General features: G+C 50.2%; 3 long non-coding RNA genes across 3 annotated transcripts; all 3 read left to right on the top strand.

Moving 5' to 3' along the window:
• On the top strand, nt 1-828 carry LOC135293126 (uncharacterized). The gene is made up of 3 exons (XR_010355258.1): nt 1-107; nt 218-407; nt 670-828. It is a non-coding gene; the product is annotated as an uncharacterized LOC135293126 (long non-coding RNA).
• A 5,048-nt stretch (nt 829-5,876) lies between these two features.
• Nucleotides 5,877-6,704, top strand: LOC135293127 (uncharacterized). The gene is made up of 3 exons (XR_010355260.1): nt 5,877-5,983; nt 6,094-6,283; nt 6,546-6,704. It is a non-coding gene; the product is annotated as an uncharacterized LOC135293127 (long non-coding RNA).
• A 5,048-nt stretch (nt 6,705-11,752) lies between these two features.
• LOC135293128 (uncharacterized) lies at nt 11,753-12,579 on the top strand. The gene is made up of 3 exons (XR_010355261.1): nt 11,753-11,859; nt 11,970-12,159; nt 12,422-12,579. It is a non-coding gene; the product is annotated as an uncharacterized LOC135293128 (long non-coding RNA).
• Nucleotides 12,580-13,505: the final 926 nt, after the last annotated feature.

Genomic DNA, 13,505 nt, shown 5'->3' with positions numbered 1-13,505 from the left:
CGCTCTGCCCGTCAGCACTCAGCTGTTGCTGCTGCTGCCTGGGCTTTTCCTGCTGCCTGCTCTGGAGCACCAACCCCAGCAGGATGAGCACTGCTGCGCCAGTGGAGGTACTGTGCCATTCCAGGGAGGAGGCAGCCTGCTTGAGCAGGCTGCAGCCATGTGGGAATGGATGGTGTGGGACAGGAACCCCACTGTGAGATTGTGCTGTCTCTTGCAGACTAACAGAGACACTGTGGTGGCGATGGAAGTGGACATGGTGCTGAATGAGGAAGAGATGATGGAGGTGGACGTGGAAGACCAGGTTGAGGAGATGGAAGTTGATGAGGAGGATGACATCGAGGCGATGGAAGTGGATGAGAAGGATGAGGAGGAGCCCATGGTCCTTGGATGAAGATGGAGCCCCACAAGTAAGACAGGCAGATGCTCCCCATGCCCTGCCCACAGACACAGTGGCTGCCCTGGCGCCAGGCTGGGGCTGGGCTGGATGGCCCCGCTCAGGGACACGCTGCCCGCAGGGGGCCTGGATTGTGCTGCCACAAGCACCAGCCCTGGCCTGCCCTGCACTTGCCTGGGGCCACACCAGCCCTGCCAGCCCTGTCCCAGCTCCTGGGGCCCAGCTGGGCCCAGTGCTGGCAGCTGACTCCAGCTTTGCTTCTTTCTTCCTTCCAGGACTGATGCAGATGATGGCTGTAGATATTACGGCGGTGTATATATGTTTGAAAAGTTAGGATATTTTTGTAAATATGTTCTTAGGTTAGTAGTTCTTTGTAAATATGTTTTGAAGATTGTTACTCCATAGGATCCCATGGAAATATGTGCAGTAGATTGTTGTTGTTGTTGTTATGAGGATTGTTGTAATGAAATGTGTTCTGTAAATCCTCGTGTTTGCCGATGTTCAGCAAATAAATAATGATTCTTTATAAAACTTCACTTCTCTTTCTCATTCCTTTGGGCACTGTCAGAACCCCGGACCTCCCCCTGACCATCCTAAATGATTCCAGCCCCAGCCAGGGGGCTTTAAATCCCTGGCAGGGGGTTCAGAGACCCTGGCATGTAGCCAAAGACCCCTGGGCCTTTGAATTTAACCCATAAAGCATGTTACCACCTTTATGTCAAGAATTAAAAGTCACAACAATTTAGATAGTCTAGTAATAGTAATCACAAAGTGAACGGAAAACATTTAGAGCACTGTAGACAGAGGTTTTGAACCTTGTACGAAAGAGTTTGGTATTATCTACATAGATAGAAAAATTTGGGTGTACCCAGTCCTTCCTCTTTCTTCTCGCTAGCATCCATATGAAAGACGATATTACCATTCACATATTGGTTTCAAGTAGAAAGTCACTATCTAACTTAAGTAATAGCTATTAAAACATTCTTGTAAACATAGTATAGTCAGGTTTTAATATAAAAGATAACACCAACCCAAGAGGCAAAAAGAGTACCTTAAGCTGACCTGCTGAACAAACCTCAGCAGGCCAGCAAAAAAATGTTTTAGACAAAATATAAAAATCAACCTTAAGAGAGTGAAGCACATACTTCTCAACTCTTCCTTCGACAGCTAAGTTAGAGAAAAAGAGACTTCTAACGTACCTCGAAATCCCCTCAACCAAAGAAAACCCAAGAGGCACAGGCAGCGTTTGCACAGTTGGGATTTCCACTTGTTCCGGGATCCCGGGGCTGGAGCTCCCTGGGGCTGCTGCCACGGCCACCCCGCGGCTGGGGCTCCCTGTGCACAGGGGGTCCCACTGACACCACTGCTGCCGCTGGCCACTGCTGCTGCTCCTGGGCTGGGGCACAGCCGCGTCCCCAAGAGCTGAGCTCTCACCAGCACAGAGGGGGCTCTCACTGCACTGGCCCCTGCAGCCATGCCACCAAAGCAAGGCAGGAAACTTTCAGCCACCCTTCCTGCTGCAGCCACAGACACTCCTGGCTCCAGAGCCGCCATCAGCCCACAGGGATGCAAAATCCACCTGCCCGCTCTCAAGGCCTTGACAGCCTTGGCAACTGTGGCACCTGCATCTGGGCTGCTGCAGGGGCTGATGTTTAAGGCTTGCAGCCTCCAAAGGCTCTGGGCTCTGCTTCCCACCCTGCTCTGCACTGCCCTGGGCCCGCATTGCTCAAGAGACAAAAGCCAAGCCAGGGGATCCTCACCCTGCCCAAATTGCTGAATTGACTGCAGTCCTTAGGACCTTCTCCACTTTCAAAGAACCTCTTCCTTTGATCACTGATTCGGCACATGTCTATGACCTAGTGCAGCGGGCCGAAAATTCCATTTTCAAAGACATTTCTAACCCCAACTAGAGCATTTGCTTTCCCCTTTCATTTCTCTTCTGTCCCACAGACAACACCCACACTATATCATGCACACAAGGTCTCATACCACCCTTCCTGCATTTATAGTAGGCAATGCTAGAGCAGATGCCTCGGCAAGGGTTGTCCAAACTTCCCCACGGAATGTTTTTCAACAGGCTAGGATCCGCCACCACTTCTACCATCAAAACATTCCTGCACCGCTCAGCATCTTTAAAATTACCCAAGATCAGGCAAGATTCATGGCAGCCACCTGCCCAAATTGTCAGCAACGTGCCTTTGCTTCTGTCAGAGCTGCACTCAATCCAAGAGGACTAAAGACTCTCCAGATCGGGCAATCACACATCACACACCAAGCCCCTTTTGGGAGACTAAAATACATCCCCGTCTCAATCCACACCGACAACGCTGCGATTTCTGCCCCTGCCCATGCTGCTGAAAAATCAAAAGATGCTATAAAACGTTCCTTTTTAGCCTTTTCCACCTCCCCTGTTCCACAGGAAATTAAAACTGATCATGGTCCTGCTTATACCTCCCACTGATTCCAACCATTTTCTGACCAGTGGGCTACAAAACATGTCACAGCCATACCACACTCTGCCACAGGACAGTCCATCGTCCAGAGGGCCCACTCTTCCATCCAAAGGATCCTTGATCAACAGAGACAGGGAGTCCACATAGTATCTCCCATTGAGAGCCTGGCCAAGGCCCTTGATGTGCTCAACTTTTTGAACAACTCCCCCAGTCATCAGGCATTTTATATTTAATTGGCAGCCCAATAAAAAGAAAAGCCACCTGTGTTGATCAAAGACCCTGAATCCAAAGAAATTATGGGCCCTTTCCCATTCATTACTTGGGAGGGAGGATATGCTTGTGTCTCTACAGCAGCAGGCCCAAGACGCATCCCAGCAAAAAACATAAAACTCTTCTGCCAATGGCCAGGCAAACACCACAGCCACCATCAGAAAAACAGAACAAAAGCCTAAGAGAGACAGCAGCAGCCTGCAAAAGAAGAAGAAGGACAGAAGAAGATCTCCTAAGCAGTGTGGACCACACACACCAACACCAAGAGAGCTCAGACACCACTAACTGCGATATCCCGCTTAACAATTGGAAAAACTGTATTCTAGCCTTGATATTTGATTCTTCTAATAAGCTGACTTCAAACCCTTGCCTTACAGAAGAGAAAGTTTAGTGGGACCAGAATTTAAGTTTCACATTGCAATCTCCCTATCTCTTTACTTTCAGGCCACCCAAGCCTCCACCCACTACTAAATTAGCTAAAGTCAAAGGATGCTGTCCTTTCTTGCCACTGCAGCAGGAAGCTGGATGCTCCTAACTATGCCGCATGCCTTCGCATGGGTGGTTCCACAGCCAAGCCACAATTTCTTGCCCATGGCCACGCATGTCAACCTCTTCTCACATAGGGACTCAGTATACCAGAGCGGCCAGCTGCTCACAGATCAAATCAACAAGATCCAGACAAAAGGCAACAACGACTGGCTCACTGGACTGTTGAAAGACTGGGGCATGAAAGGCTGGCTTTCATCTTTACGTCCAACAATATGCAGTCTAATAAGTCTAAGTGCCGTGTTCTGCATTTTGGCCACAAGAATCCCCTACAGCGTTACAGGCTGGGGACGGTGTGGCTGGATAGTGTTCAGGCAGAAAGGGACCTGGGGGTGCTGGTTGACAGCCGATTGGATATGAGCCAGCAATGTGCCTTGGTGGCCAAGAAGGCCAATGGCATCCTGGCCTGCATTAGGACTTGTGTGAGCAGCAGGAGCAGGGAGGTCATTCTCCCCCTGTACTCGGCACTGGTGAGGCCACATCTTGAGTACTGTGTCCAGTTCTGGGCCCCTCAATTTAGGAAGGATATTGAGATACTTGAGCGTGTCCAGAGGAGAGCAACGAGGCTGGTGAGGGGCTTGGAAAACAAGCCCTACGAGGAACATTTGAGGGAGCTGGGGTTGTTTAGCCTGGAGAAGAGGAGGCTTAGAGGTGACCTTATTGCTCTCTACAACTTCCTGAAGGGAGGTTGTAGACAGGTGGGGGTCGGTCTCTTCCACCGGGCAGCAACTGACAGAACAAGGGGACACAGTCTCAAGCTACGTCAGGGAAGGTATAGGTTAGATATTAGGAAAAAAATTTTCACTGAAAGAATAATAAAGCACTGGAACTGTCTTCCCAGGGAGGTGGTGGAATCACCATCACTGGATGTGTTTAAAAAAAGACTGGACATGCCACTTGGTGCTATAGTCTAGTTGAGATGTTAGGGCATAGGTTGGACTTGATGATCTTAGGGGTCTCTTCCAAACTCATGTTTCTGTGATTCTGTGATTTAGTCAAGACTGTTTTGTGGGCTTTGTTTCTTGTATTCATTGTCTTGGTTATTCTATCCAGTTTTGCTCAACGCTTGCAAAAGTCCATGGCAGAAGCCTTCATTCTTGAAAACAAAAAGGGGGCACTTGTGGAGGCCCAGGGGCCTCTCATTGCAACTGTAATACCTTAGGGCAAAGGGGACCAAGGTGAAACAGAGAAACCCCTCTGAATGCAAGGCTCTCACCCATGGCCACTTGCAGCCTCTTGCAATCTGCAGGTTTTGTTGCTATCACCCACTTCAACTGCCATTTTTTCCTTATATCTACTCTCCAGAGAATGTTCTCCTCTCTCTTCTCCCCTGCTGGTCCTGGCTTCACCCCTTCTCCCCCCCGAATGAAACCCTCAGACCCCAGCCTCATTTTCTCTCTGGCCCTGGACCCTCTTCATGGCAATGCACAGCGTTTGGAGTTCCACACAAAGACCCATCTCTGGCCTCATTCATCAGCACTTGAAGCAAGTGTGCTCCGGCCTCTGGGAGTGCAGCTCGCTCACACGGGCTCACTGTGGACACGCCGCAATCACACAGTCATTGAGTGCACCAGAGAACCTGGCCTCTAATAAAAGGCATGAATGCCACAGCCCACCCAACCCAATGCCTTGCATGTCTCTACTTTTTCCTTCTCCTCTCATCTCTCAAGTCACTTTCCCCATTTCCTCTCTCTGCCAGCTTGGCTTCTCTCTCTCCTGGCTGCAGCTTCAGCCACATGTGTGACACTGCAGGAACAGCCTGACCCACAGGGAAGTGGGAGAGGACTCTTTGTCAGCAACTGAAGTCACAGAACAAGGGGGAATGGGATGAAACTGCAAGAGCTGGAATCCATTCCATGATGGCAAGAAGTTCTTTCCTGTCAGGGTGCTTGTCCCTGACACAGGGACCAGCGCAGAGAGGCTGTGCATACCCCATGCCCGCCAACATCCAAGGCCAGCTTGGACAGGGGCCGCAGCAACCTGCTGTGCTGGGAGGCTGCTCAGCTTGGAACCAGATGATCCTTAGGGTCCCTTCCAGGCCAAACCATTCAAGGATTTCATCATTCCACCATGCCCATCTCCCAGTGTGGAGCGGCCCTGAAACTTCTGTGACATCACAGCTCCCACAGCGTTCCAGGTGGAACGTCCAGCACCTGGAAACCACCACAGCAGACACTCTGCCTGCTGCCAGCGCTCAGTTGGCGCTCGCTCTGCGCTCTGCCCGTCAGCACTCAGCTGTTGCTGCTGCTGCCTGGGCTTTTCCTGCTGCCTGCTCTGGAGCACCAACCCCAGCAGGATGAGCACTGCTGCGCCAGTGGAGGTACTGTGCCATTCCAGGGAGGAGGCAGCCTGCTTGAGCAGGCTGCAGCCATGTGGGAATGGATGGTGTGGGACAGGAACCCCACTGTGAGATTGTGCTGTCTCTTGCAGACTAACAGAGACACTGTGGTGGCGATGGAAGTGGACATGGTGCTGAATGAGGAAGAGATGATGGAGGTGGACGTGGAAGACCAGGTTGAGGAGATGGAAGTTGATGAGGAGGATGACATCGAGGCGATGGAAGTGGATGAGAAGGATGAGGAGGAGCCCATGGTCCTTGGATGAAGATGGAGCCCCACAAGTAAGACAGGCAGATGCTCCCCATGCCCTGCCCACAGACACAGTGGCTGCCCTGGCGCCAGGCTGGGGCTGGGCTGGATGGCCCCGCTCAGGGACACGCTGCCCGCAGGGGGCCTGGATTGTGCTGCCACAAGCACCAGCCCTGGCCTGCCCTGCACTTGCCTGGGGCCACACCAGCCCTGCCAGCCCTGTCCCAGCTCCTGGGGCCCAGCTGGGCCCAGTGCTGGCAGCTGACTCCAGCTTTGCTTCTTTCTTCCTTCCAGGACTGATGCAGATGATGGCTGTAGATATTACGGCGGTGTATATATGTTTGAAAAGTTAGGATATTTTTGTAAATATGTTCTTAGGTTAGTAGTTCTTTGTAAATATGTTTTGAAGATTGTTACTCCATAGGATCCCATGGAAATATGTGCAGTAGATTGTTGTTGTTGTTGTTATGAGGATTGTTGTAATGAAATGTGTTCTGTAAATCCTCGTGTTTGCCGATGTTCAGCAAATAAATAATGATTCTTTATAAAACTTCACTTCTCTTTCTCATTCCTTTGGGCACTGTCAGAACCCCGGACCTCCCCCTGACCATCCTAAATGATTCCAGCCCCAGCCAGGGGGCTTTAAATCCCTGGCAGGGGGTTCAGAGACCCTGGCATGTAGCCAAAGACCCCTGGGCCTTTGAATTTAACCCATAAAGCATGTTACCACCTTTATGTCAAGAATTAAAAGTCACAACAATTTAGATAGTCTAGTAATAGTAATCACAAAGTGAACGGAAAACATTTAGAGCACTGTAGACAGAGGTTTTGAACCTTGTACGAAAGAGTTTGGTATTATCTACATAGATAGAAAAATTTGGGTGTACCCAGTCCTTCCTCTTTCTTCTCGCTAGCATCCATATGAAAGACGATATTACCATTCACATATTGGTTTCAAGTAGAAAGTCACTATCTAACTTAAGTAATAGCTATTAAAACATTCTTGTAAACATAGTATAGTCAGGTTTTAATATAAAAGATAACACCAACCCAAGAGGCAAAAAGAGTACCTTAAGCTGACCTGCTGAACAAACCTCAGCAGGCCAGCAAAAAAATGTTTTAGACAAAATATTAAAATCAACCTTAAGAGAGTGAAGCACATACTTCTCAACTCTTCCTTCGACAGCTAAGTTAGAGAAAAAGAGACTTCTAACGTACCTCGAAATCCCCTCAACCAAAGAAAACCCAAGAGGCACAGGCAGCGTTTGCACAGTTGGGATTTCCACTTGTTCCGGGATCCCGAGGCTGGAGCTCCCTGGGGCTGCTGCCACGGCCACCCCGCGGCTGGGGCTCCCTGTGCACAGGGGGTCCCACTGACACCACTGCTGCCGCTGGCCACTGCTGCTGCTCCTGGGCTGGGGCACAGCCGCGTCCCCAAGAGCTGAGCTCTCACCAGCACAGAGGGGGCTCTCACTGCACTGGCCCCTGCAGCCATGCCACCAAAGCAAGGCAGGAAACTTTCAGCCACCCTTCCTGCTGCAGCCACAGCCACTCCTGGCTCCAGAGCCGCCATCAGCCCACAGGGATGCAAAATCCACCTGCCCGCTCTCAAGGCCTTGACAGCCTTGGCAACTGTGGCACCTGCATCTGGGCTGCTGCAGGGGCTGATGTTTAAGGCTTGCAGCCTCCAAAGGCTCCGGGCTCTGCTTCCCACCCTGCTCTGCACTGCCCTGGGCCCGCATTGCTCAAGAGACAAAAGCCAAGCCAGGGGATCCTCACCCTGCCCAAATTGCTGAATTGACTGCAGTCCTTAGGACCTTCTCCACTTTCAAAGAACCTCTTCCTTTGATCACTGATTTGGCACATGTCTATGACCTAGTGCAGCGGGCCGAAAATTCCATTTTCAAAGACATTTCTAACCCCAACTAGAGCATTTGCTTTCCCCTTTCATTTCTCTTCTGTCCCACAGACAACACCCACACTATATCATGCACACAAGGTCTCATACCACCCTTCCTGCATTTATAGTAGGCAATGCTAGAGCAGATGCCTCAGCAATGCTTCTCCAAACCTCCCTACGGAATCTTTCTGACCAGGCTAGGATCCGCCACCACTTCTACCATCAAAACATTCCTGCACCGCTCAGCATCTTTAAAATTACCCAAGATCAGGCAAGATTCATGGCAGCCACCTGCCCAAATTGTCAGCAACGTGCCTTTGCTTCTGTCAGAGCTGCACTCAATCCAAGAGGACTAAAGACTCTCCAGATCGGGCAATCACACATCACACACCAAGCCCCTTTTGGGAGACTAAAATACATCCCCGTCTCAATCCACACCGACAACGCTGCGATTTCTGCCCCTGCCCATGCTGCTGAAAAATCAAAAGATGCTATAAAACGTTCCTTTTTAGCCTTTTCCACCTCCCCTGTTCCACAGGAAATTAAAACTGATCATGGTCCTGCTTATACTTCCCACTGATTCCAACCGTTTTCTGACCAGTGGGCTACAAAACATGTCACAGCCATACCACACTCTGCCACAGGACAGTCCATCGTCCAGAGGGCCCACTCTTCCATCCAAAGGATCCTTGATCAACAGAGACAGGGAGTCCACATATTATCTCCCATTGAGAGCCTGGCCAAGGCCCTTGATGTGCTCAACTTTTTGAACAACTCCCCCAGTCATCAGGCATTTTATATTTAATTGGCAGCCCAATAAAAAGAAAAGCCACCTGTGTTGATCAAAGACCCTGAATCCAAACAAATTATGGGCCCTTTCCCATTCATTACTTGGGAGGGAGGATATGCTTGTGTCTCTACAGCAGCAGGCCCAAGACGCATCCCAGCAAAAAACATAAAACTCTTCTGCCAATGGCCAGGCAAACACCACAGCCACCATCAGAAAAACAGAACAAAAGCCTAAGAGAGACAGCAGCAGCCTGCAAAAGAAGAAGAAGGACAGAAGAAGATCTCCTAAGCAGTGTGGACCACACACACCAACACCAAGAGAGCTCAGACACCACTAACTGCGATATCCCGCTTAACAATTGGAAAAACTGTATTCTAGCCTTGATATTTGATTCTTCTAATAAGCTGACTTCAAACCCTTGCCTTACAGAAGAGAAAGTTTAGTGGGACCAGAATTTAAGTTTCACATTGCAATCTCCCTATCTCTTTACTTTCAGGCCACCCAAGCCTCCACCCACTACTAAATTAGCTAAAGTCAAAGGATGCTGTCCTTTCTTGCCACTGCAGCAGGAAGCTGGATGCTCCTAACTATGCCGCATGCCTTCGCATGGGTGGTTCCACAGCCAAGCCACAATTTCTTGCCCATGGCCACGCATGTCAACCTCTTCTCACATAGGGACTCAGTATACCAGAGCGGCCAGCTGCTCACAGATCAAATCAACAAGATCCAGACAAAAGGCAACAACGACTGGCTCACTGGACTGTTGAAAGACTGGGGCATGAAAGGCTGGCTTTCATCTTTACGTCCAACAATATGAAGTCTAATAAGTCTAAGTGCCGTGTTCTGCATTTTGGCCACAAAAATCCCCTACAGCGTTACAGGCTGGGGACGGTGTGGCTGGATAGTGTTCAGGCAGAAAGGGACCTGGGGGTGCTGGTTGACAGCCGATTGGATATGAGCCAGCAATGTGCCTTGGTGGCCAAGAAGGCCAACGGCATCCTGGCCTGCATTAGGACTTGTGTGAGCAGCAGGAGCAGGGAGGTCATTCTCCCCCTGTACTCGGCACTGGTGAGGCCACATCTTGAGTACTGTGTCCAGTTCTGGGCCCCTCAATTTAGGAAGGATATTGAGATACTTGAGCGTGTCCAGAGGAGAGCAACGAGGCTGGTGAGGGGCTTGGAAAACAAGCCCTACGAGGAACATTTGAGGGAGCTGGGGTTGTTTAGCCTGGAGAAGAGGAGGCTTAGGGGTGACCTTATTGCTCTCTACAACTTCCTGAAGGGAGGTTGTAGACAGGTGGGGGTCGGTCTCTTCCACCGGGCAGCAACTGACAGAACAAGGGGACACAGTCTCAAGCTACGTCAGGGAAGGTATAGGTTAGATATTAGGAAAAAAATTTTCACTGAAAGAATAATAAAGCACTGGAACTGTCTTCCCAGGGAGGTGGTGGAATCACCATCACTGGATGTGTTTAAAAAAAGACTGGACATGCCACTTGGTGCTATAGTCTAGTTGAGATGTTAGGGCATAGGTTGGACTTGATGATCTTAGGGGTCTCTTCCAAACTCATGTTTCTGTGATTCTGTGATTTAGTCAAGACTGTTTTGTGGGCTTTGTTTCTTGTATTCATTGTCTTGGTTATTCTATCCAGTTTTGCTCAACGCTTGCAAAAGTCCATGGCAGAAGCCTTCATTCTTGAAAACAAAAAGGGGGCACTTGTGGAGGCCCAGGGGCCTCTCATTGCAACTGTAATACCTTAGGGCAAAGGGGACCAAGGTGAAACAGAGAAACCCCTCTGAATGCAAGGCTCTCACCCATGGCCACTTGCAGCCTCTTGCAATCCGCAGGTTTTGTTGCTATCACCCACTTCAACTGCCATTTTTTCCTTATATCTACTCTCCAGACAATGTTCTCCTCTCTCTTCTCCCCTGCTGGTCCTGGCTTCACCCCTTCTCCCCCCCGAATGAAACCCTCAGACCCCAGCCTCATTTTCTCTCTGGCCCTGGACCCTCTTCATGGCAATGCACAGCGTTTGGAGTTCCACACAAAGACCCATCTCTGGCCTCATTCATCAGCACTTGAAGCAAGTGTGCTCCGGCCTCTGGGAGTGCAGCTCGCTCACACGGGCTCACTGTGGACACGCCGCAATCACACAGTCATTGAGTGCACCAGAGAACCTGGCCTCTAATAAAAGGCATGAATGCCACAAATCACCCAACCCAATGCCTTGCATGTCTCTACTTTTTCCTTCTCCTCTCATCTCTCATGTCACTTTCCCCATTTCCTCTCTCTGCCAGCTTGGCTTCTCTCTCTCCTGGCTGCAGCTTCAGCCACATGTGTGACACTGCAGGAACAGCCTGACCCACAGGGAAGTGGGAGAGGACTCTTTGTCAGCAACTGAAGTCACAGAACAAGGGGGAATGGGATGAAACTGCAAGAGCTGGAATCCATTCCATGATGGCAAGAAGTTCTTTCCTGTCAGGGTGCTTGTCCCTGACACAGGGACCAGCGCAGAGAGGCTGTGCATACCCCATGCCCGCCAACATCCAAGGCCAGCTTGGACAGGGGCCGCAGCAACCTGCTGTGCTGGGAGGCTGCTCAGCTTGCAACCAGATGATCCTTAGGGTCCCTTCCAGGCCAAACCATTCAAGGATTTCATCATTCCACCATGCCCACCTCCCAGTGTGGAGCGGCCCTGAAACTTCTGTGACATCACAGCTCCCACAGCGTTCCAGGTGGAACGTCCAGCACCTGGAAACCACCACAGCAGACACTCTGCCTGCTGCCAGCGCTCAGTTGGCGCTCGCTCTGCGCTCTGCCCGTCAGCACTCAGCTGTTGCTGCTGCTGCCTGGGCTTTTCCTGCTGCCTGCTCTGGAGCACCAACCCCAGCAGGATGAGCACTGCTGCGCCAGTGGAGGTACTGTGCCATTCCAGGGAGGAGGCAGCCTGCTTGAGCAGGCTGCAGCCATGTGGGAATGGATGGTGTGGGACAGGAACCCCACTGTGAGATTGTGCTGTCTCTTGCAGACTAACAGAGACACTGTGGTGGCGATGGAAGTGGACATGGTGCTGAATGAGGAAGAGATGATGGAGGTGGACGTGGAAGACCAGGTTGAGGAGATGGAAGTTGATGAGGAGGATGACATCGAGGCGATGGAAGTGGATGAGAAGGATGAGGAGGAGCCCATGGTCCTTGGATGAAGATGGAGCCCCACAAGTAAGACAGGCAGATGCTCCCCATGCCCTGCCCACAGACACAGTGGCTGCCCTGGCGCCAGGCTGGGGCTGGGCTGGATGGCCCCGCTCAGGGACACGCTGCCCGCAGGGGGCCTGGATTGTGCTGCCACAAGCACCAGCCCTGGCCTGCCCTGCACTTGCCTGGGGCCACACCAGCCCTGCCAGCCCTGTCCCAGCTCCTGGGGCCCAGCTGGGCCCAGTGCTGGCAGCTGACTCCAGCTTTGCTTCTTTCTTCCTTCCAGGACTGATGCAGATGATGGCTGTAGATATTACGGCGGTGTATATATGTTTGAAAAGTTAGGATATTTTTGTAAATATGTTCTTAGGTTAGTAGTTCTTTGTAAATATGTTTTGAAGATTGTTACTCCATAGGATCCCATGGAAATATGTGCAGTAGATTGTTGTTGTTGTTGTTATGAGGATTGTTGTAATGAAATGTGTTCTGTAAATCCTCGTGTTTGCCGATGTTCAGCAAATAAATAATGATTCTTTATAAAACTTCACTTCTCTTTCTCATTCCTTTGGGCACTGTCAGAACCCCGGACCTCCCCCTGACCATCCTAAATGATTCCAGCCCCAGCCAGGGGGCTTTAAATCCCTGGCAGGGGGTTCAGAGACCCTGGCATGTAGCCAAAGACCCCTGGGCCTTTGAATTTAACCCATAAAGCATGTTACCACCTTTATGTCAAGAATTAAAAGTCACAACAATTTAGATAGTCTAGTAATAGTAATCACAAAGTGAACGGAAAACATTTAGAGCACTGTAGACAGAGGTTTTGAACCTTGTACGAAAGAGTTTGGTATTATCTACATAGATAGAAAAATTTGGGTGTACCCAGTCCTTCCTCTTTCTTCTCGCGAGCATCCATATGAAAGACGATATTACCATTCACATATTGGTTTCAAGTAGAAAGTCACTATCTAACTTAAGTAATAGCTATTAAAACATTCTTGTAAACATAGTATAGTCAGGTTTTAATATAAAAGATAACACCAACCCAAGAGGCAAAAAGAGTACCTTAAGCTGACCTGCTGAACAAACCTCAGCAGGCCAGCAAAAAAATGTTTTAGACAAAATATAAAAATCAACCTTAAGAGAGTGAAGCACATACTTCTCAACTCTTCCTTCGACAGCTAAGTTAGAGAAAAAGAGACTTCTAACGTACCTCGAAATCCCCTCAACCAAAGAAAACCCAAGAGGCACAGGCAGCGTTTGCACAGTTGGGATTTCCACTTGTTCCGGGATCCCGAGGCTGGAGCTCCCTGGGGCTGCTGCCACGGCCACCCCGCGGCTGGGGCTCCCTGTGCACAGGGGGTCCCACTGAC

The sequence above is a fragment of the Passer domesticus genome, unplaced genomic scaffold (genome assembly GCF_036417665.1).
Source record: "Passer domesticus isolate bPasDom1 unplaced genomic scaffold, bPasDom1.hap1 HAP1_SCAFFOLD_79, whole genome shotgun sequence".
NCBI lineage: Eukaryota > Metazoa > Chordata > Aves > Passeriformes > Passeridae > Passer > Passer domesticus.
This window is presented reverse-complemented; position numbering and strand designations above follow the sequence as displayed.